The sequence below is a fragment of the Pelophylax lessonae genome, assembly GCF_965119305.1.
Source record: "Pelophylax lessonae genome assembly, chromosome: 8".
NCBI lineage: Eukaryota > Metazoa > Chordata > Amphibia > Anura > Ranidae > Pelophylax > Pelophylax lessonae.
In genome coordinates, this window is record NC_138775.1 from 278,996,956 (window position 1) to 279,021,866 (window position 24,911).

Below are 24,911 nucleotides of genomic sequence, written 5' to 3' on the forward strand. Positions count from 1 at the left end.
TCTTAGAAAACCGGGATTCATCTGTGAAGAGAACAACTCTCCAAAGTGCCAGATGCCATCGAATGTGAGCATTTGCCCACTCAAGTCGGTTACGACGATGAACTGCAGTCAGGTTGAGACCCCGATGAGGATGACAAGCATGCAGATGAGCTTCCCTGAGATGGTTTGTGACAGTTTGTGCGGAAATTCTTTGGTTATGCAAACCAATTGTAGCAGCTGTCCGGGTGGTTGGTCACAGACGATCTTGGAGGTGAAGATGCAGGATGTGAAGGTCCTGGGCTGGTGTGGTTACACGTGGTCTGCGGTTGTGAGGCCGGTTGGATGTACTGCCAAATTCTCTGAAATGCCTTTGGAGACGGCTTATGGTAGAGAAATGAACATTCAATTCACGGGCAACAGCTCTGGTGGACATTCCTGCAGTCAGCATGCCAATTGCACCCTTGAAACTTGCGACATCTGTGGCATTGTGCTGTGTGATAAAACTGCACATTTTAGAGTGGCCTTTTATTGTGGCCAGCCTAAGGCACACCTGTGCAATAATCATGCTGTCTAATCAGCATCTTGATATGCCACACCTGTGAGGTGGAGGGATTATCTCGGCAAAGGAGAAGTGCTCACTAACACAGATTTAGACAGATTTGTGAACAATATTTGAGAGAAATAGGCCTTTTGTGTACAAAAAGTCTTAGATCTTTGATTTCAGCTCATGAAAAATGGGGGCAAAAACAAAACTGTTGCATTTATAATTTTGTTCATTGTATAAATAACATATATAACAGGGCTGCCATGCATTTCATCTGGTACTAAGAGGAGCTCACTTGCTAACCCCATCTCGTGACCAACCCTTACAAAGAATTCCATAAATATATACCATAAAACCAAAATAAAAATTTAAAAGAGAATACTATCCAAACACCCTCTACCGCACTAGCCCAGTACTACAGTCTATGTACAGATATTACGATATCTTCCCTAAAATACATAGATGCAAGATACAGATAACAATTACATATAAAAAATATATATAAAAATACAACAATAAGAAAGAAAAAATGTGTGTGTGTGTGTGTGTATATATATATATATATATATATATATATATATATATATATATATATATATATATACACACACACACACACACTCCCAAAAAATATATACATAGATTAAGATACAGATAACAATTACAATAAAAAAATATATAAAAATTCAATAAGAAATAAAATAATTATATATATGTGTGTGTGTGTATATAAATATATGTGTATGTGTATATATATATATGTATGTGTATATATATATATATATATATATATATATATATATATATATATATATGTATATATACTCCCAAAAAATATATATACATAGATTAAATATAATAAAAAATTCCACAAAATATTGCAAAATTACCAGATCTACTATCACGTATCCCCATCGTATGGAACTGCCCCAAATATCCTCTTCTGGGCTCCCCCAGCAGTGCCCTCGGCTCTTCCTTTTCTTTGTCTGCCGCCATAGCAAGCTGTTTGCTTTAGGGACAGACATGCGTGCCCACTTCCAAGCTGGGCTGTGTGTATCCATAGACACACAAAGTGCAATTTGGCCCCCTGCTCCCTCCTCACAAAAGTTGACAGCAGAAGGAACGAATGGCTTCCGCTGCTACCTATCTGTCCTGTGAATGCACAGAGAGAGGAGAAAGTTGATACAGATGGGCACTTCACTGGATCGAGTAAGGACTCAGGTAAGAATTTGTTGGGGGGGGGGGGGGAGTATACTGCTACTGTAACATTTTTTTCCTTTTGATGCAGGGAATGCGTGAAGCTAAAATGTTTTGGCTAAAGAACCATTTTAGGTCACAGAAAGGTTTGGGTATTTGGCCAGATTACTTATCTGAGCATGTAGGTGGGTAAGGGTCCACTTGCTAGCAGAGTTGTAGGAAGTACTCGAAACCCATACTTGAGTAGAAGTGGAAGTGCTCGATCAAAAAGTGACTTGAGTAGAAGTGGAAGTGCTCGATCAAAAAGTGACTTGAGTAGAAGTACTAAAGTATTCAACATTTTTTGTACTTAAGTATTGCAAGTAGTTTTTTAAAACATTTTGCTACTCAAGTATTGAAAGTAAAAGTACAAGTACTGTGTTATGTAGTTATTAAAGAAAGAAGTCAAAAGTTTGAACATCATAATGTTTTTTATTATTTCAAATGCAGCTTTTATTTATACATACAGTAGCATTTATTTTCCGTATGCGCTGATAATACACATGTTTTGAGCTTCATGAAACCTTCCATCTACTGTTCTGGCAGTGGTAATTTTTATAATTGTAACGAGTAACTATGCAGCACAAAAAAAAAATATCGGAGTAGAAGTATTGAAATCATTGAAAAAATGTAGTGAAGTAAAAGTGGAAGTAGGAGAAAAAAATTCTACTCCAGGAAAGTACAGATACCGCCTTTCCGTACTTAAGTACAGTAGTGAAGTAGTTCTACTTAGTTACTATACATCTCTGCTTGCTAGATGTAGGTGGCCTCAGCTGCAGCCCTTCTCATCATCAAGGGGCTTCACATAATATACGATATATCTAATGCTCAGTTCAATTATTTAAAAAAAGTTGGATGCATCCCTAAATGCACCCTTACAACTGGGTGTTAACATTTATAAGTAATAACACCAGAGATCGTTGTAGAAAATTGGACCATGCTTCACCAGGGCCATTTTACACCACAATTCCTGTGTTCCAGATGCGTTTCTGCATGCACGTTTATGATGTGTTCTTGTGCGTTTTTGATGCATTCCATTTTTTCCCTCTTTTTTTTTTTCTTCATTTAACCTCCCCCCGTCCGCGCTACAGCCTATATACGGCTGCAGCGCGGACTCGAATTTTCGGGAGGCCGTTTTTAAACGGCCTCCCAGTGACACGCCCCCAGCGCGCTCCCGCGAGCGCGCTGCGGGGAAAATCTGTGTCGGCCGTGTCCCTTGGACACAGCCGATCACAGATCGTGGTGAATGGCCAATCACAGCGGCCATTCACCACGTGATCTGGCCGTCCAATGAGCGATGATCTCATATGTAAACATATGAGATCATCTCTCATCGCCGGCGCTCCTTCCTCACACGGAGCCTGCAGTGTGAGGAAGGAGGGGGAGCCGACAGCCGCTGGGGACACACAGCAATGTAATCAGGGCACCGATCACCAGTGCCCTGATTACTAAAAGGTAAAAACACACACATAGTGCCCCCACATCAGTGCCCACAGTGCCCGCCATCAGTGCCCCCCATCAATGCCCACAATCAGTGCCCATAGTGCTGCTAGTCAGTGCCCATCAGTGCCTGCTCATCTAGGCACTGATGAGCACTGACTGGCAGCACTATGGGCACTGAGTGTGGGCACTGATGGTGCTGCCCATCAGTGCCGCTCATCAGTGCCACCCGTCAGTGTCCAGTGCCATCCGCCAGTGCCCATCAGTGCCGCCTATCAGTGCCCATCAGTGCCGCCTCTCAGTGCCCAGCAGTGCCACCTGTCAGTGCCCAGCAGTGCCACCTCTCAGTGCCCAGCAGTGCCGCCTATCAGTGCCCAGCAGTGCCGCCTATCAGTGCCCAGCAGTGCCGCCTATCAGTGCTCATCAGTGCCGCCTCTCAGTGCTGCCTCTCAGTGCCGCCTCTCAGTGCTCATCAGTGCGGCATATTAGTACCTCCTCATCAGTGCCCATAAGTGCCACCTCATCAGTGCCCATAAGTGCCACCTCATCAGTGCCCATCAGTGCAGCCTATCAGTGCCCATCAGTGCCGCCTCATCAGCGCACATCAGTGAAGGAGAAAAAAAAAAACAATATTTTTCACATTCTGCTATATAACATTCTCAAAAAAAAATGTAAAAATCAAAATTTTTTAACATTTTAGACCAATTTGTTTTCTGCTACATATTTTTGGTAAACAAAAATCGCAATAAGTGTATTTTGATTTGCGCAAAAGTTATTGCGCCTACTAACTATGGGAAAGATGTCATTTTTATTGTTTTTTTTCTATTTTTTACTAGTAATGGTGGTGATCTGCGATTTTTTGCGGGACCGCGACATTGCGGTAGACACTTTTGGGGGGGACCAGTGACATTATTACAGTAATCAGTGCTAAAAATATGCACTGTTACTGTAATAATGACACTGGCAGGGAAGGGGTTAACAGTGTGGGTGATCAAGGGGTTAAATGTGTACCTAGGGGCGTGTTTTCTAACTGTGGGGGGGCGTGGCTTGTGGAATGACCATAGAGAACCGTGTTCCTATATAGAAGGATCACAGGAGCTCTGTGGTCATTCCAGGGAGAAGAACGGTTAGATGTGTTTACAACAGCTGACTGTTCTTCTCTCTCAGCGGGGAACGATCGCCGGTGCCAGGCGGCAATCGGAGGTGCCCCAACACACGCATCGGCTTCCCCGCTGCCAAGTGGGGGCCCCTAGCTTCCCGCTACATTAGTTTGCGCAGGAGAGCCACCCTGCCGCAATAGGCAATCGGAGCCATTTGAAATAAAAAATTCAGCCAAGCGCTCACTCCAAGGGGGAAGACTGGCGTGCTGCTCTCCTCAGGCAGGGAACTCCAACATGGGTACATAAAAAAGAGAGAGAAAGGAGGCGCAAACACCTTGTGCATTACCCGTGGTACACTGTTAATAATTTTAATAAAAATGCCAAATGCATACTCACAAACATGAAGATAATAAAAGCGTGTTACAAGAATCCACCATGCATATACAGGAACATGTCAGGACCGCTAACGCGTTTCGGGAGTCAAGCCCCCTTCCTCAGAGCTCGCCAATCGGAGCCATTTGCCCCATCCATTGGCTTCCCCGCTGATGAGCGGGGCATGAGCACGCCACCAGCAGCACACGCTCGCCCCCTAGCTGCAGGTTTGCGACCAACGTAGACCTACGTCGGTTTGCCTGGAAGAGCCACCCTGCCGCAGTAAATAGACGACGGGCGGTCGGGAAGAGGTTAAAAAACATAGCCATGAATTCCCCAAGATTAATGTGAATTTCTGCTAATATTGAATCTTATAACGTGGAAAGTCGTAGGATGAATAAGGTGATGGGAAAGCGTATCGAGGGGCGGGCCGGCGTTCTGCCTCTTTTGGATGTGGTTTTTTCGTGATTACTTTTAATTAGTTCCGCTCAAAAACATTAAACTCATGACTATTCTGTTGCTAGAATGTCACATTATGGTCACATGGCGAGGCATGAAATTTATTTACTTTACTCAAACAAGCTCTTCTTAAAACAAACCTAATGGAAGAACATGATGTATGAATGGGCACCATTGTGTCCCCGGCCCCGTATATCATTATCTTCTACAAGCAATGAAAACGGCCCCATTGTCTGCCCATGACTAACATTTGCTGTAAACAAAATATTTTCAAACGGAATGTAAGCAGAACTTCCTCGTGGCTGCCAAAAAAGATGGAATCTGCTCCGCGTCTGACATTCGGAGCCATTCGAGGGATGCCTTTGGGCTCTTAAGGTTTGAGGAGCTCATAGGGGCCTCTATCTAAAGCTCAATGCCAAGCAAATTGTTTTTTTTTTTTTTTAGTTTTGTATAGATTGGTTGGATCTTCCGATTTTGACAGGGTAGACCTATCAACCCACAAGATATACAGTGGGGGAAAATAATTATTTGATCACCTGTAGATTTTGTAAGTTTGCTCACTGACAAAGAAATGAAGAGTCTATCATTCTTAACCACTTAAGCCCCGGAAGATTTTATCCCCTTCCTGACCAGGGGGTTTATTTTGATTTTTCTACTGCGTGACTTTAACGGACAATTGCGCGGTCGTGCGACGCTGTACCTAAACGAATTTGACGTCCTTTTTTTTCCCACAAACAGAGTTTTTTTTTGGTGGTATTTGATCACCTGTGCGATTTTTTGATCATGCGCTATAAACAAAAAAAGAGCGTAAATTTTGCAAAAATAACAATATTTTTCACATTTTTTTATATGAAATTCCCAAAAAAAAATGTAAAAATCAAAATTTTTTAACATTTTCGGCCAATTTGTTTTATGCTACACATGTTTGGTAAAAAAAATCGCAAAAAGCGTATTTTGATTGGTTTGCGCAAAAGTTATCGCGTTTACTAACAAAGGGAAAGATTTTTGTCATTTTTGGTGTTTTTTTTTTTTTTAACGAGTATCGGCGGCGATCTGCGATTTGTTTCTTTTTGCGGGACTGCGACATTGCGGCGGACAGATCGGACCCTTGACTGACATTTTTGACACCTTTGGGATTACCAGTGACATTACTGCAGTAATCAGTGCTATACATATGCACTGTTACTGTAAAAATGACACTGGCAGGGAAGGGGTTAACTGTATTGGAGAGGGAGGGGTTAAGTGTGTCCTAGGGGTCTGTTTCTAAGGGCTCTTTCACACGGCCCGCATTCCGTTGCGGACCATGCTCTGCTCAGCGGGGATCGATCCGCCGATCCCCGCTGAGCCGGCAGATTACAGCTCCGTCCCCGCATGTGCGGAGAGGGATGTGTCGGAGCCCCGCTGCTCTCTATGGGGAATCGGATGAGAGCGGACCGCCTGTCCGCTCTCATTCAATCCCATCCGATCCGATCCCCAGGACGGATGGAAAATAGGGTTTCCATCCGTCCGGATTTCACGGACAGGATCGGATGCGGATGGCAGCGGGTGTCAGCGGACATGTCACCGCTGACATCCGCTGCTCCATAGGGCTGAATGGGGCATCCGATCAAATCCGCCTAAAAAACTGACAGGCGGATCTGATCGGAACGCCCGTGTGAAAGAGCCCTAACTGTGATGGGACATGGCTACTAGTGTAAAAACAGAGATCAACGGTCCTACATAGTAGAACCGTCTGATCTCCATTTTTACACAGGGGAGAATGACAGGCGGCTTGTTTACATTAGCCGCCTGCCTTTCTCCCTCTCCACCGACGATCGCCGAGTGGCCGGCGGACATCGGGTCCGCCGGTCACACGCACTGACTTGTTAGGGAACGGGGCGGGTGCGCGCCTCAGCGGGCGCACGCTCGCCCGCTATTGGCTCACAAGCCGATGACAGGCTAGTGACGTACCGGTACGTCACTCTGCCTGGCCGGGGCTGACCGCCGCAGTATATGTACTTGGGCGGTCGGCAAGTGGTTAAAGCGGAGTTCCGGCCACAAAAATGAACATAATCGATTATGTGGCCATCCACTTTCTATTTGTCACCTGAAAAAAAAATGGATAGTTACGACTTTTTTTTTTTTTACTTACCTTGTTATTGTAGAAAAATATACTCACCTTTCTTCCACTTCCTCCCTCGGCGGCCGCGGCCCGCGCCGTCACTTCCAGTTTGCAATGATTCCTGGGAGCTGAACGTCATCGCTCCCAGGAGTCAATGTGCCGGCCCCGGCCCCACTCGTCACTTCCGGTGCAGGCGCATCATTCCCTGCTAAACAGCTTCTGGGCATGCCCAGAAGCTGTGGAGGAATGCGGCGCCGCACTGGAAGTGATGAGCGGGGCCGGTGCATTCTGGGAGAAGAGGACAAGGAAGAGGACACAGAAGAGGATCGCGCTGGCTTCAGCTGCCCACATCCGAGATGGCAACGCTGGAGAAGAAATTTTAAAGGTAAGTATTTCTTCTTGCAGGTAAGTGCGATCCGGGACAGATCAGAGGCTATCCATTGTGGAATGTACTAGCCCTGACTGTCCCGGGGGTATTTTTATTGAAAAAAAATTTTCGTGGCTGGAACTCCGCTTTAAATTTTATCATTTTAAATGATAGAAACAGAATATCAGCCGAAAAAAACACATAATAGAGATGTTATAAACTGAGTTGCAGTTCACTTAGTAAAATAAGTATTTGACCCCTTCACAAAACAAGACTTAGTAGTTGGTGGAGAAACCCTTGTTGGCAAGCACAGAGGTCAGACGTTTCTTGTGGTTGGTGACCAGGTTTGCACACATCTCAGGAGCCGTGTTCATTTCGTCAACTGAAATATTTTCGTTGACTAAATTAATACTATTTTTATTTTCTACTAAAATAGGACTAAAACAATTCAGAGGACTAAAACTAAAATGACTATTTAATTGAATTTATATCACAACGGCTAAATCTGTGTCTGTAGTGAATGTTCAAACCTTAATACCATAAATAATAAACATGTTATTCGATTTTTACTCCAGCAGTATATCATGTTTGGCAGTTCTAAAGAAATAATGCATTCAAATTTACCTAAACCCATTCGATTTTAGTCGACTAAAATACGACTAAAACTAAAACAATTACAATGACTAAAATACGACTAAAACTAAAATACGACTAAAACTAAAATGACATTTTACAAAGCTCTTAGTTAACTCCTTGGTCATCTCGCGCCTCGACTACTGCAATTCCCTTCTCATTGGCTTACCTCTACATAGGCTCCTCCCCCCCTTCTATCCATCATGAATGCTGCCGCCAGACTCATTCACCTTACCAATCGCTCAGTGTCCGCCGCTCCTCTCTGTCAAGCCCTCCACTGGCTTCCGTTCACCCAACAAATTAAATTCAAAATACTTACAACATCTTACAAAGCAAATCCACAGCTTAGCCCCCAACTACATCACTAGCCTAGTCTCAAAATACCAACCTAATCGCTCTCTTCGTTCCTCTCAAAACCTCCGGCTCTCTAGCTCCCTCATCACCTCCTCCCATACTCGCCTCCAGGACTTTACCAGAGCCTCTCCAATCCTAGGGAACTCCTTACCCTTATCTATCCGATTATCTCCTACTCTATCAGCTTTTAGGCGATCTCTGAAAACCCTCCTTTTCTGAGAAGCCTATCCTACCCACACCTGACAACTGTACCTCCATTTTCTCCATCAGCCCATCCCCCACAGTTATTGCCTTTTGTTTCACTTGACCCTCCCTTCTAGATTGTAAGCTCTAACGAGCAGGGCCCTCTAATTCCTCCTGTTTTGAATTGTATTGTAACTGTATTGTCTTCCCTCCTCAAAGCGCTGCGCAAACTGTTGACGCTATATAAATCCTGTATAATAATAATAATAATAATAATAATAGTCAAAAGACTAAAATAAAACTAAAATGGCATTTTAGTCAAAAGACAATGACAAAAACTAAATTGAATTTATATCACAACGGCTAAATCTCAGGCCCCGTTCACACTGGGGCGACGCTACTTCCCGGGGCGACCTCACGGGTCGCGGCGCGCAGCTCGCCCTGTGACCTCGGAGCGGCCAGCACGGACTTCATAACATTGAAGTCAATGCAGGTCGCTCCAGGTCGCCCCAAAGAAGCTCCGGACCCTTTTTCTAAGTCGGAGCGACTTGTGTCGCTCCTATTAGAACGGGTCCACAGCTTCTCTATGCCAGGCGACCTGTCAGGCGACCAGGTTGCCTGACAGGTCGCCCCAGTGTGAACAGGGGCTGAGTCTGCAGTTCATGTTTAAATCTTAATACCATTAATAATAAACATGTTATAAGATTTTTACTCCAGGAGTATATAATGTTTGGCAGTTCTAAAGAAATAATGCATTAAAATTTACCTAAACCCATTAGATTTTAGTCGACTAAAATGTACTGGAGATTTTAGTCGACTAAAATACAACTAAAACAATTCAGATGACTAAAAATGTCAGTCAGGGGTTCGATCAGCTGCCGCAATGCCGCAGTCCCACTAAAAATCGCAGATCGCCGCCATTACTAGTAAAAAAAACAATAAAAATGACATAAATCTTTCCCGTAGTTAGTAGATTTTTTTTTTACTAAAAGTATGTAGCAGAAAACAAATTGGCCTAAATTGTTAAAAAAATTTGATTTTTTAAATTATTATATTTTTTGAGAATGTTATTGTTTATAGCGCAAAAATAAAAATCGCACAGGGGATCAATTACCAAAAGAAAGTTCTATTTGTGGTAAAAAAAAGGACATAAATTTTATTTGGGTACAGTGTCGCACGACCGCGCAATTCTCCGTTAAAATAACGCATTGCCGAATCGCAAAATATGGCCTGGTCATTAAGGGGTAAAATCTTCCGGTCCTTGAGTGGTTAATGTGTTTTTTCTTGAGTCATTCCTTTGTTGCCTTGGCGGTATGTTTTGGGTCATTGTCATGCTGGAAGGCCCATCCATGACCCATCTTCAGTGTTCTGGCTGAGGGAAGAAGGTTCTCATCCAAGATTTTACAATACATGGCCCTGTCCATTGGCCCCTCAATGCAGCAAAGTCGGCCTGTACCTTTAGCAGAGAAACAGCTCCAAAGCATCATGTATCCACCTCCGCACTTGACATAGGGATAGTTTTCTTAGGGTCATAGTCAGCATTTTTCTTCCTCCAAACACGGCGAGTCAAGTTAATGCCAAAGAGCTCAATTTTGGTCTCATCTGACCACAGGACTTTCTCCCAATCCTTCTCTGAATCATTTAGATGTTTATTGGCAAACTTTAGACTGGCCTGTTTATGTGCCTTCTTAACCACCTTGGCGGTAATCCACGATCGGAGTGGATGTGCAGAGAGCGCAGCGGTGTTCTCTTACCTTCTCCTGGCGATCCAGCGATGATCTCTCATTGCTGAGATCGCCAGCCAAGAGTCCCGCCGCTCCTCCGTCCTCCGTCGGTGTGATCACTTCCTAGTTCCGTTCCCTGCAGCAGCAATGCTGCATGGGAGCGGAACTAGGGAGGGAAATTCAAAAAAAAAAAAAACGTTGCACAAAACACAAAACACATTTTATATTAAATATATATATACACACACACACATATATCTATATATAATATATATATATATATATATATATATATATATATATATATATATATTATATATAACGCATGAATTATAATCTAATCAATAATATAATTTTATTATATATATTATATATTAAATAATAAAATAATATTATTGATTCGATTATAATTCACGTGTTTGTGTTTCAAATTCATCACATCTGGGATGTCTACTAGAGTCTTGTTTTGGTCAGGTTTAAGTCAGTAATTACTAAGAATTGTAGGCCTATAATACATAACGCCAAATTTCCATGAAAACAATTGTACCGCTTTTGGTATGTAATTCCTGACAGAATCATACCGCCAGGGAGGTTAAGGAGAGGGACCTTGCTCCTCCTGTGTAGTTCTGGGCTGATCCTTCACTTTTCTCATGATCATCCTTACCCCATGAGGCAAAATCCTGCATGGAGCTCCAGACTGAGGACTATTGATGGTTATTTTGTATTTCTTCAATTTGGCGAATAATCACTTCAACAGTTGTCTCCTTCTCACCAAGCTTCTTGCTGATGGTCTTGTAGCCCATTCCAGCCTTGTGCAGGTCTACAATCTTGTCCCTGATGTCCTTTGACAGCTCTTTGGTGTTGCCCATGATGGTGAGGTTTGAATGGACGAAAGATTCTGTGGATAGGTGTCTTTTATACACATAACGAGTTGTCGTTAGGAGTACCTTCTTAACCGGTTGCCGACCGCCACACTGCATATACTGCGGCGGTCAGCCCCGGCCAGGCAAAGTGACGTACCGGTACGTCACTAGCCTGTCACTTCCTTTTGAGCCAATAGCAGGCGAGCGCACGCCCGCCCCGGCTCGTTCCCTGGGAAGTCCGTGCGTGTGACCGGCGACCATCACTCACGATCGTCCGCCGTGAAGGGAGAAAGGCAGGCGGCTAATGTAAACAAAGCCGCCTGTCATTCTCCCCTGTGTAGGAATGGTGATCATACGGTTCTACTATGTAGGACTGTTGATCACTGTTCCTACACCAGTAGCCATGTCCAATCACAGTAAGAAGCACGCCCCTATGACACACTTAACCCCTCCCTCCCCAATAAAGTTAACCCCTTCCCTGCCAGTGTCATTTTGCAGTAACAGTGCATATGTATAGCACTGATTACTGCAGTAATGTCACTGGTAACCCCAAAAGTGTCAAAAATGTCAGTCAAGGGTCCGATCTGTCCGCCGCAATGTCGCAGTACCGCAAAAAAAATCGCAGATCGCCGCCATTACGCCTTAAAAAAAAAAAACACCAAAAATGACAGAAATCTTTCCCTTAGTTAGTAAACGCAATAACTTTTGCGCAAACCAATCAAAATACGTTTTTTGCGATTTTTTTATTTTTTACCAATCATATTTAGCAGAAAACAAATTGGCCAAAAATGTTAAAAAATTTTGATTTTTAAATTTTTGTGGGGGAAATTTCATATAAAAAAAATGTGAAAAATATTGTTATTTTTGCAAAATTGTCGCTCTTTTTTTGTTTATAGCGCAAAAAGTAAAAATCGCACAGGTGATCAAATACCACCAAAAGAAAGCTTTGTTTGTGGGAAAAAAAGGACTTCAAATTAGTTTAGGTACAGCGTCGCATGACCGCGCAATTGTCCGTTAAAATCACGCAGTGCCGAATCGCAAAAAAAGCCCTGGTCAGGAAGGGGGTAAAATCTTCCGGGTCTTAAGTGGTTAAATTGACAGGACTAATCTGAGTACCACATGAGGCAGTCTGTGGGAGCCAGAATTATTGTTGGTTGGTAACTAAATTTATAACATTTGTATCATGTGTTTTTTCTGGATTTTTGGTTGATATTCTGTCTCTATCATTTACCCACTGCCCGCCCGCCATTTGCAGAAAGACGGCCGCAGGGTGGTTGTATTATCCTGACCGGGCAACATATGACGTCCAGCAGGATAGGCTGCTCACGCGCACCTGAGAAAGTGCGCAGGATGGTGATCAGAGCGACACACCGCATCTTCGATCTTGGTAAAGAGCCTATGCCGTAGGCTCTTTACCATGTGAGCACTTGTGTCCAATCACAGCTGGTCACATAGTAGCCAGGAAGTGCCATTTATCCGCTTTCCTCTATTCACGCTGACAAGGCTTGGGGTAGAGGAGAGCCAATCAGTGGCACTCCTGACAGGGGAGGTTTGCGCTGATATTCAGCACATTGACAGACCCATCAAGGATATCCACTAGAGCCCACCAGAGATACCAACACGTGCCCACCAGGGATGCAAATCAGTGCCCATCAACGTTGCCAATCAGTGCCCCTCAGTAATGCCTGTCAGTGCCTCCTCATCAGTGCTGCCTATCAGTGCCATCTGTCATTGCTACCCATCAGTGCCATCTGTCATTGCCACCCATTAGTGCAGCCCATCAGTGCCTCCTATCAGTGCCCGTCGGTGCAGCCTATCAGTGCCCATCAGTGCCAGTTATGAGTGCCCATCAGTGCTGCATATCAGCATATAGCAGAAAGTGAAAAATGATTTTTTTTTCAGAATTGTCGCTCTTTTTTTGTTTATAGTGCAAAAAAATAAAAAAAATCGCACAGGTGATCAAATACCACCAAAAGAAAGCTCTATTTGTGGGAAAAAAAGGACATCAATTTTATTTAGGTACAGCGTCGCACGACCACGCAAAAGTTAAAGTCACGCAGTGCCGAATCGCAAAATAGGGCCTGGTCATTGAGCAGCCAAATCCTCCGGTCCTTAAGTGGTTAAGGGGGGCAAAACCTTCCGGCCCAGAAGTGGTTAAATACCACTATAAGCAAGGTATATCATTCTAAAAAAAAAAAAAAGAAATTATATAAAATGATCTATAAATCCACGTGGTTGCAGTGTGGCATGACCGAGTAATTTGCAGTCAAACTATCACAGCACCTCTTAATAAAGAGAAATTAAAAAAAGAAAAAATCACAGCACTGAAATCTGAAGAATGGGGTGATAATGAAGGGGGTGTACAGTGGCACTCCAGTGGTTAAAGTGGACCTGTTGTTTTACTATTGACCAATAAAAAGTTCACTTTATTGGAGTAAACCCAACTCTCCGCCATCCTCCCTCTACTATATGATGCTGTGAATTTGTTTCATAGGCGACGCGTTGTCAGATGATTGTACAAGACCGGTTTATCATTTTCAGAGTCAAAATGAATACTTTTTTTCTGTTTTTTAATTCCATTTTAAAGATTTACAAGACTCTGTTCCCTCCTCACACCGGGGGAAAAAAATATCCATTTCTATTTTCAGAAATTAATTATTGATTGTTGTACACAAGTTTTATCTCTCCAGATTTCCACATCTCATTCCGGACTCGGCCCCTCGTCTGACGGGATCCGCGGGGACATCACGCTTGGTTTCTTCAATTAGAAACTTTCCTTCTTAACCACTTCTGGACCAGAAGGTTTTACCCCCTTAACCACTTAAGCCCCGGAAGATTTTACCCCCTTCCTGACCAGGCAATATTTTGCGATTCGGCACTGCGTGACTTTAACGGACAATTGCGCGGTCGTGCAACGCTGTACCTAAACGAATTTGACGTCCTTTTTTTCCCACAAACAGAGCTTTCTTTTGGTGGTATTTGATCACCTCTGCGACAGACTGTTGCTATGGCGAATCCATTCTCAGCAGCTCCCAAGGGGGCAGAGCCACAGTATTCATTTATATACGTATTATTTTTTCATTTTTAGAACTTTTTTGGGCCCGCCAGTGTTGGTGAGATGTACAGCGCGGCTCTGATAGGGAAGAGTTCGGAGATCCGTGGTCTGGCTGATTCTCTATCCTTGTTACATTCAGGAGGCAGACAACGCTCGCTCTATCACCAACCATCAAAAACATTTTCTTAGGATTCGTTCCACTTTAAGGGCGTGACTCCAGGAAAAAATAAAAACTTCATCCAATCAGTCATGGGAAGGATTTCTCTGCACAAACATCCTTCACTACAAAACTCTTCATACTATAACCGCGTTTCATGACTCCGCTCTTCCCACTGCTTCGTGGTTTTCTGTATGGGGGCTGCCATGACGTCTTCCCATAAAACCGCACCGCAGAGAGGGGTTCTATTCCTAAAACCGCACAGCAGAGGGGTTCTGTCCCAAAACTGCACCGCAGAGGGGTTCTGTCCTAAAACTGCACCGCAGAGGGGTTCTGTCCCAAAACTGCACCGCAGAGGGGTTCTGTCCTAAAACTGCACCGCAGAGGGGTTCTGTCCCAAAACTGCACCGCAGAGGGGTTCTGTCCCAAAACTGCACCGCAGAGGGGTTCTATACTAAAACTGCACAGCAGAGGGGTTCTATCCTAAAACTGCACCGCAGAGGGGTTCTATTCCTAAAACCGCACTGCAGAGGGGTTCTATACTAAAACTGCACCGCAGAGGGGTTCTATCCCAAAACCGCACCTCAGAGGGGTTCTGTCCTAAAACCGCACTGCAGAGGGGTTCTGTCCTAAAACCGCACTGCAGAGGGGTTCTGTCCTAAAACCGCACCGCAGAGGGGTTCTGTCCTAAAACAGCACTGCAGAGGGGTTCTATCCTAAAACCCCTTACCTGCCAGTGTCATTATTACAGTAACAGTTCATATTATTAGCACTGATTACTGTAGTAATGTCACTGGTCCCCCCCCAAAAGTGTCAAAAATGTCAGTTAGGGGTCCGATCTGTCCGCTGCAATGTCGCAGTCCCGCTGAAAATCGCTGATCGCCGCCATTACTAGTAAATAAATAAATAAAAATTAACTTTTGCACAAACCAATCAATATACTCTTACTGGGATTTTTTTTTACCAAAAATATGTAGCAGAATACAAAGTGGCCTAAAATGATAAAAAAAATTAGATTTTTAATTGTTTTTTATTTTTTAGAATTGTCGCTATTTTTTTGTTTAAAGCGCAAAAAATAAAAATCGCACAGGTGATCAAATACTCACAGATGTATAAAGTACTAGAGACCCAGACTTGAGTAAAAGTACAAGTGCTCTATCAAAAAAGTGACTTGAGTAGAAGTTGAAGTGCTCTTTAAGCACTACACTTAAGTAGAAGTACTAAAGGAGTTAACATTTTTTGTACTTAAGTATTGCAAGTAGTTTATTTTAAAATTTACTACTCGAGTACTGAAAGTAAAAGTACAAGTATTGTGTTATGTAGTTATTAAAGAAAGTAGTCAAAAGTCCAGGGCCCCCCTCCCATTTTAGATCCCACTTAGAGCAGGCCAGGGTCCCCCTCCCATTATAGATCCCCTTAGAGCAGGCCAGGGCCCCCCTCCCATTATAGATCCCCTTAGAGCAGGCCAGGGTCCCCCTCCCATTATAGATCCCCCTTAGAGCAAGCCAGGGTCCCCCTCCCATTATAGATTCCCCTTAGAGTAGGGCAGGCCAGGGCAGGTCCCTCCCCCCATTGAATAGATCCGATCCCCTTAGTGAGTGACTTGACTTCAAGACAGTTCTTACTTCTCCTACCTTAGATTGTCTCAAGCCCTCCAGCCTCTCTCTCCACAGTCCCCAGTCCAGTCCCCCCTGCTGAAAGAAGAATATATTCCTACCTCCATCCAGTTCTCCCGCGCTGGACGGCCGTGCTGCACAGTGCCCAGAGACAGTCTAGTAGTCTAGACTCTAGTAACTCACAGTCCCTCCCCCAGCCAGGGCCCAGAGAGATCACTCCGCAGGCAGGTGTCTCTTCTCTCTCGCCACCACCACTTCACTTGGGAGCCGAGCGGGAGGCGGGACTCGGGCGGAGCCGAGGGAGGGCAGAGGCGGCGAGGCTCTGCCCCTGAGCCATCGCAACGGGTCGGGGATTGGTCGTGACTTGTGAGTCTCAGAGACAGTTAGACTCGAGTAAAAAAAGTCAGCGGCGGTGCGGGTTTGGAATGGAATGATTTGTAACATTTTTATAATTGTAACGAGTAACGATGCAGCGCATCAAAAAAATATCGGAGTAAAAGTATTAAACTCATCGAAAATATGTACTGAAGTAAAAGTGGAAGTAGGAGAAAAAATTCTACTCCAGGAAAGTACAGATACCGCCTTTTAGTACTTAAGTACAGTAGTGAAGTAGTTCTACTTCGTTACTATACATCTCTGCAAACACCACCAAAAGAAAGCTCTATTTGTGGGAAAAAAAGGTCATCAATTGTATTTGGGTACAGCGCCGCACGTGCAATTGTCAGTTAAAGTAACGCATTGTCTTATCGCAAGAAATGGCCTGGTCATTAAGGGGGGTAAATCCTTCCGGTCCATAAGTGGTAAAGTAGGGGGGTGATCAGCATAACAGGAATAGAGGGGTGCACTGTGCATTGGCCATTACTGTGCAGTACATTGGGCTGCCATTCACAATGAACAACACAGCACTCTGGTATGTGTGTTGCCATACAATGCAACCCTTAACTTCGGTTATATTTTTTTATTTTAAGTTTTCCCACACCTGTGTAAAAAATAAAAACAGAATCAAGTTGTACTTACCCTCTCCATGCTCCAGCACTGTCCTTGGCTTCCTCCTTCATCCAGCACCAGCAGTCTCTTTGAATTGGGTACTGTCCCTGGAAACCAAGGACATCTGGTCACCCTACCCGAGACTTCAGGGTAGAGCCCAAAAACTCCCATCATCCTTAATTGTAACTTCCAACTATCCGTCGTTTGAAGGGACTATCCATCTCTTGGAACCAAACCCCTCTGATGCATACTATAGACCTGTATAAAAATGATTAATTGTGACATTGATAACTCTTAATAACGTTTTTGAAAACAGAAAAAATGTATTCTTTATTGCTGAACTCTAGGTATAGTTAAAACTTTACCCTGCAGTGACTCCCCCCTCCCTGTAAAAAGGTAAATGCTCATTATGTCTAGAGGTAAGGAACAAGGTAAAATATCTACCGTATTGTACCTCCTCTACATACAACTGGTCTCCAAAAGCCTCCCCTCTTTGCTGCTCATCTGGTCACAGCACTTTAACATCATTGCATAGAATTCAGGACCAACAGTCTTACATTGTACATGAGAAATCTCTGGGCCCGCCGCCCGCCCATAACTCAGGAACATCAGTGTGGGCCAGCTACTAGGGGAGCGAGGAGTAAGATGGGTATTGTGTCTATTCCTATCCCCCCTGGACAAAACCAAGCATTTATCCCAACCATTCTCAACTAGGGTTCCTCTAGGGCAGGGGTCTTCAAACTATGGCCCTCCAGTTGTTCAGGAACTTCAATTCCCATCATGCCTAGTCATGCCTGTGAATGTCAGAGTTTTACAATGCCTCATGGGATGTGTAGTTCCGCAACAGCTGGAGGGCCGCAGTTTGAGGATCCCTGCTCTAGGGGTTCTCTGGGCTGTGGCTGAATGACCTCCAATCCAATGGCCCCCGTTTAGTTCTGGGGCCAACACCACATGGAAAAGCATTAAGCATAAGATTGAGCCATTCTCCAGCCATTCTCAATCAGGGTTTCTCCAGAGGTTGCTAGGGGTTCCTTGAGCTGTGGCTGATTGACCTTCAATTCATAGATCCGGGACCAATGCCACATGGCAAAGCCTTAAGTATAAGACAGCCGACAGGAGTTCAGCTGTGGCTGATTGACCTCCAGTTTCATGGTGCCTATATGAGGCAAAGCAATAAGCACATCACAGCCATTCTCAACCAGGGTTTCTTCAGAGGTTGCTAAGGGTTCCTTAAACTGTGGCTTATTGACCTCCAATTCAATGGTCAATGTATACTTCCGGGGCCAATGTCATATGGCAAAGCATAAGACAGCCATTCTAAACTAGGGTTCCTTGAGCTGTGGCTGACCTCCAAACTCATGGTGCCTATATGGTCCGGGGGCCAACACAACTTAGCAGAGCCCTCTGCATGACACCATTGAGCTTTTTAGCTGTTTGTAGGGGTGGTTATCTGACCACCACTGGGGGCTTAATTTTTTACTACTGACCACCCATGTAGGGGCATTTTTCCCACTGACAACCAGTAAATTTGTATTAGTAGGGGTACCCCGAGACCTTAAAATTGCTTTTTTAGCTGTCGGTAAGGGTGGCATTCTGAACACCACTGTAAATGACCTCCAAATTACTGGTTTTACAGTGGGTTCCCAGACAGCTGAAAACTATTTCATGAGTTCCTATGGAGTACAGAAAGCTGAGAAAAGCAAATGTATTCCTTTCTGCGTGGGTGAGGGTTGGTACCAACTGGTAAAACTAAAGCCGAATTCAAAGTATGGCAATTTTAAATAGTTATATTGGTCTAGCTTGAACCAATGTAAGTATGTACAAACCATACCTGCCGAATCCCTGTGGAAGCTGGAAATCACTGTTACATAGTTACATAGTTTGTCAGGTTGAAAAAAGACACAAGTCCATCTGGCCCAACCATTAAAAAATAAACAAATGTAAAGAAAACACAACCATACAGTGGCGGCCAGTGTGTTGGGGGCGCAGGGGCGCCGCCCCCCCTATCCATGCGTCCGGCCCCATAATCTACATGCGGGGCGCCGGACGCATGGAGTTCAATGGGGCTTTTTTTTTTTTCCATCACCTGATTAGAGCCAGAGGCTCTATTAGCCTTCAGGAAAGGGCGGACCCGGGGCGCAGAGCAGTGCGCCCCGAGCCCACCCATTTTGTGACAATAGCGAATGAAAATTCACTATTGTCACACGGATCCTCCTCCTGGCCAATCAGAAAGCGGGTCCAATACGCGCTTCCTGATTGGCCGAAAGGCAAACCCCATGCCATTGGCTGGGGAGGAGGCGGGAGCCGGGAGGACTTAGGACTCGCCACCATGCCGGGGAATGGAAGAGAAGCCGAGAGCCGCCGCTGGACAATGAGCGCTGACCACTGAGGCTGCCCAGAGTCACCGGAGCAGAGGAGCGGAGGACGTTCTAGAAGAGACAAAACACTGTCAGCAAGGCTGAGGTAAGTGCACTGGTCTTGCAGGGGGGGGGGGGGACACGCTTACGCTGGTCACTCTGCATTGAAAGGGGGCATGCTGGTATCTCTGCATTGAAATTTGACCGCTGCCAGAAATTAATCTGTAGAAATCGGTGCATTCAGGGATTCCAACGCTTCCTACAGGATTGATGGTAATCCAGAAGCCGTAAGATATTCACGTATTTTTAGCTGCTTACTTCGCTGCTGGGAGAGAGTTAAAGGAGTTGAAAGTTTATATAGAGCAGAATAATGCTAATGGAATGCCATGGCATTTGTCCTCCAAGTACGGTAAAGCTTTCTTGCACCAGAATGGATAAAAGGAAATAACTTTTAAGAAACAGCTCCCAAAGAGAAAGAGCCAGAAGTTGGCCTTGCTTTTTGCCATGTTTGTAATAGGCATGGTGGACATAACTGGGCTTTAGTGTTGTTTAAAAGCATAGAAGACAATTTTTCTCTCTAACCGAAGTTTCACAGCCACTGACTGAGCTAATGATTTTTTGTGTAAGCCTTGCAAACTGGAAATTTGCTTACGCTGGTCACTCTGCATTGAAAGGGGGCATGCTGGCATCTCTGCATTGGAAGGGGGCATGCTGGTATCTCTGCATTGAAAGGGGGCATGCTGGCATCTCTGCATTGGAAGGGGGCATGCTGGTATCTCTGCATTGAAAGGGGGCATGCTGGCATCTCTGCATTGAAAGGGGGCATAATGGCATCTCTGCATTGAAAGGGGGCATGCTGGCATCTCTGCATTGAAAGAGGGCACGCTATACCTTAATTACTGAAGGCCCCTTTCACACTTTTGTGACCTCAAAGTCACGCAATTTTTTACAGCTTTTTTGCCACAAAGCAATGCCTATTACATTTTTCTGCTTGCGCCCCCCCCCCCCCCAAAAAAAAATTTTGAGCACCAGCCGCCACTGCAACCAAACAATCCCATATACACAATCCTTTACCCACAGTTGATCCAGAGGAAGGCGAAAAAACCCCAGCAAAACATGATCCAATTTGCTACAGCAGGGGAAAAAAATTCCTTCCTAATCCCCCGAGAGGCTATTGGATATTCTCTGGATCAATTTTACCTGTAAATATTAGTACCCACTTATATTATGTACACCTAGGAAATAATCCATTGCTTTTTTAAAGAAATCTAGTGAGCTGGCCAGAACCACCTCTGGAGGGAGTCTATTCCACATTTTCACAGCTCTTACGGTGAAGAAACCTTTCCGTATTTGAAGACAAAATCAGGTATTCCTCTAGACGTAAAGAGTGTCCCCTTGTCCTCTGTGTTGTCTTTAAAGTGAATAACTCAACACCAAGTTCACTATATGGACCCCTTATGTATTTATACATGTTAATAATATCCCCCCTTAATCTCCTCTTCTCAAGAGAATTAAATTCAGTTCCTCTAATCCCTCCTTATAGCTGAGCTCCTCCATGCCTCTTATCAGTTTGGTTGCCCTTCTCTGCACTTTCTCCAGTTCCCCAATATCCTTTTTGAGAACTGGTGCCCAAAAACTGAACTGCATAATCCAGATGAGGTCTTACTAAGGATCTGTACAGGGGCAAAATGATATCTCTCTCTCTGGAGTCCATGCCTCTCCTAATACAAGAAAGGACTTTGCTTGCTTTGGAAGCATAGACTGCATAGACACCGCTAGTCCAGCGATCCCCATTAACATCTGGGTCCCATGCTGAGTGGCTGCCCTGCTGCTTACTGAACACAGAAGATTGCCTGCAGGGACTGGCTGGCAACTTTTGGCCCAGGGGGCAAGTACAAACCAGAGGCCCATGGTGCAGCGACTCTGGCCCCCCTCCCTTTCTCCCTCTTCCAAGCCTCCCCTTACCCCAATTCCAGGCTGAAGCTCCTCTCCAGGTACTCTCTACTCACTGGCCGAATCCGAGGTTCCCAACCTGGCCAGCAGGGGGCAGTTGGGAGGAGCTGGGACAGCTTGGTCAGAGCTGCCTGGCGAGGGAGAGTCTCCAGTGGGGTCTCTGCTCAGACACAGTTAAAACCATCCATGCTGTTGGGGCCTGCGCTCTGTCCTTGTCTTTATCCTGCACTCAGTGGGTCAGCAGTGGGGACTTTACTTCTCTTCACCAAGAATCCTTTAGGCATGTCTGTGGCAGAAGGGGTTCAGCCTTTTCACTGGGCATCAGAGGGGCTCGCCCCCCTTCCCCCTGGCCCAGTCCTCCCCTGATCGCCTGTTTAGCATGGGTACTGTTCCGAGAATAATGGCTCAATGGATGCAAAGTGTTCTCTGATAGAGCAAGGTGAAGAGGTGGGGTGATGCCTTGTGAATCATCTCTTTGGAGAGAAGTCCTTCCACTTCCTGTTGTGTCAAAAACTAAAGGGAAATCTCCCCAACAGGTCACAGGTAGCATATAAAAAAAAAAAACATGGGTTTTAACCCATCCCTACTCTAACCAAAGCTATAAAAAAAAAAAGTTTCTGTACTTTAACCAATCTTCCACTAAGAACCACCTAAAAGAAAAAATTAACGCGTCAATCTCACCTAATAATTTAAGCTACGTAAACAAACAAAAAAAATAAAGCGTCCAGCCTTCTCAAAGCTTCTCGCTCCCATTTCGAGACAAATAATTAAGCGTGTTTGTTGTGACCTTTACCGATGCACAAACTGGAGGACGGCAGCGCTTCATCAAGATCAAAGCGTCGGCGCATCAGGCCGCCGCGCACCTCCTGCCGTTATCCCGGAGACAGGTCCATTTATGCTCCTCTAGTTATTACAAATGTCCAGGTAGAAGCTATGTGCTGATGACAACAGAATTGAAAAGCGAGGAGGTAATAATTCTGAACGGTTTCCACCGCAGAAGATATTGATTATTTGTGTGTGGTGAGGGATTTGGAAAATTCAATTAAAGAAGTTGTGCAAAGGTTTCATAAATCCTCCCCCCGTTGCGTGTACACAGACATTGATGCGTATTAAATCAATGCGGCGCTTCACAATATATTTCCTTTGAAGCATAAAAATAAATAACATTTAAACAGTTCTGCTTACTACAGAAACAAATTTTATTTGCTATGAAGCATTTAGTCATACGCCATCGCCGAGCCGCGGCGCGCTCGGCAGCGGCTACAAATTTTATAGACAGGCCCCTCGGAGAGCCATCTCGCGTACGATGAATTTTTAAATGAGCAAATGTTGAAGATGAGGTGTCAGCAGAGTAAAAATTGATCAGTTAAAAGATAAAGGCATAAGCAAAGAGATTTGTATGGGAGGCATAATAGGTTTTATTAAATAAAAATACTGTAAAAGGCCGTAATGAATAGACGGGAAGATCCGCGCCGAGGCTGAGCCGGAGAAAAATTATTCGGCTGCAGTTACAGCCAGATTGGATTTATATTACCCCAGACTTTTTACGACCCGTTTTTTTTTTTTTTTTCTGTCTTTTGTAGATCTGCAAATGTAACAGAAAATAGGATGTGAAAAGTAGAGGGGACGGGTGTTTACTGGAGAGACGGGGGGCAGTCTACGCAACTTCCAAGAATGCAAATGTTAGCTTGTATTCATTATGGCGGCTTATGTGTCCATTTGTTGGATTGAGGGGCTTGGATGTACGCACCGCCTACCAGGGCAAGCTTGATATTTATACCTAAAGTGGAACTCTGGACCAAAACAGAAATGACATATAAGATGCATGCTGTCAGGAGCATTGACACTAGATTTTGTGTTTCAGAGCTCCCCCTGTAACAGTTTTGTTACCTGTTGATTCTGACAGTAAATAAATTACTTTTTCTACTTTTTGTACTCTTTTATTAAAGGTGACAACCTGTATGTCCTGTATTGAAAACCTGTGCTGTCATCCTGTGGACAGAGTAGTTGTCAGGACCTGGGTCTGAACCTGCGACCTCTGCTGTGTCCGGCAATTTCTCTTCTTGAAAGTGGGTATTGGTGCTGCTACAAAAATTAAATATGTGCAAATGCCACCTATTGTGTGTGGTCAGGGGCAGACTGGCAACTTTTGGCCCATGGAGCAAGTACAACCAGAGGCCCATGGTGCAGCAACTCTGCCCCTCTCCTACTTTACCTCACCCCCCCCCCCCCCGCCCACTCCCTCAATCCTCCTCCTGACCACCATTACAAGCTGAAGCCCTGCTACAGATGCTCTCTACTTACCGGCTGAATACGGGTTCCCGACCTGGTCGGCAGGGGACAGCTCGGTTGGGGGTGGCTGGGGCAGAAGAGTCTCCAGTGGGATATGGAACCGGCTTCTGCTCAGACACAGTTTACACCATCAATGCTGGTGGGGGGAGGCCTGCGCTCTGTCCTAGATCAGCTGCAGGGACTCTTTACTTCATTCACCAGGAATCCTTTAGGCATGTCTGTGGCAGAAGCGGTGCAGCCTTTTTACGGGGAATCAGAACAGCCCAGGGGGCAATTGCCCCCCTGGCACAGTCCTCCCCTGTGTGTGGTCTATCTAATGGTCTATCTAGATGGAGGCTATCTTTTTCATATCTATGGGGAGCTACTACTATTGATTGGAGGCGAGGGGAGAGGAGTCCCGTAAAAGGCAATACACACAAAGCAGAATACCCCTGCAAAGGGGCCTGCTATCTGGTGAGTGTACCCCATTGGGAGACATGAGTGAGAGCTCTGGGAGCCATCGCACAATGGGGTGTTTCTTGGAATAATTGGTCTGATTGAAGCTGGATTTTATTGAAGCACCATAAGGAACAGCATTATTTCATAATAGTGGACTTTAATAGGACATTTAATACAAATTTTATGAACTATAATATTTTGGGAACTGTATATTTTATGTAAGAGAATATCCCTTATTAGGGGTTTGTTGTATATTTTTACATATCTTTTTCACTATATTTATATAGTTTGTTATTTGCACAGTATTTATTTGCACTCAGGTTATTTGGCACATAGTTTTTATTATTGCACTTGCGCTTTCACAGTGTGGACAGTACCACTATTGGATGTACACTAGTTATATGTATGAACACATTGTATTGGTACTGTATAATAAGCATTGTTTTGCACGTGCACCATTTGCACCACCTTTATCAATTTTTACCTTTTTTTATATTACTTATGCAATCGTATTTTTGGCACAGGGTCTCATTTTTAGATAGAGGACCACACACCATTAAATAAGTGGCATTTGCACATATTTAAAGCGGAGTTCCGGCCTCAAAAACAACTTTGCACCATCCGCTTTCTTTTTTTTTCCTGAAAAAGAATTGGATAGTTTCATTTTTTTTTTTTTTTTATTTACTCACCTTGATTTTGAA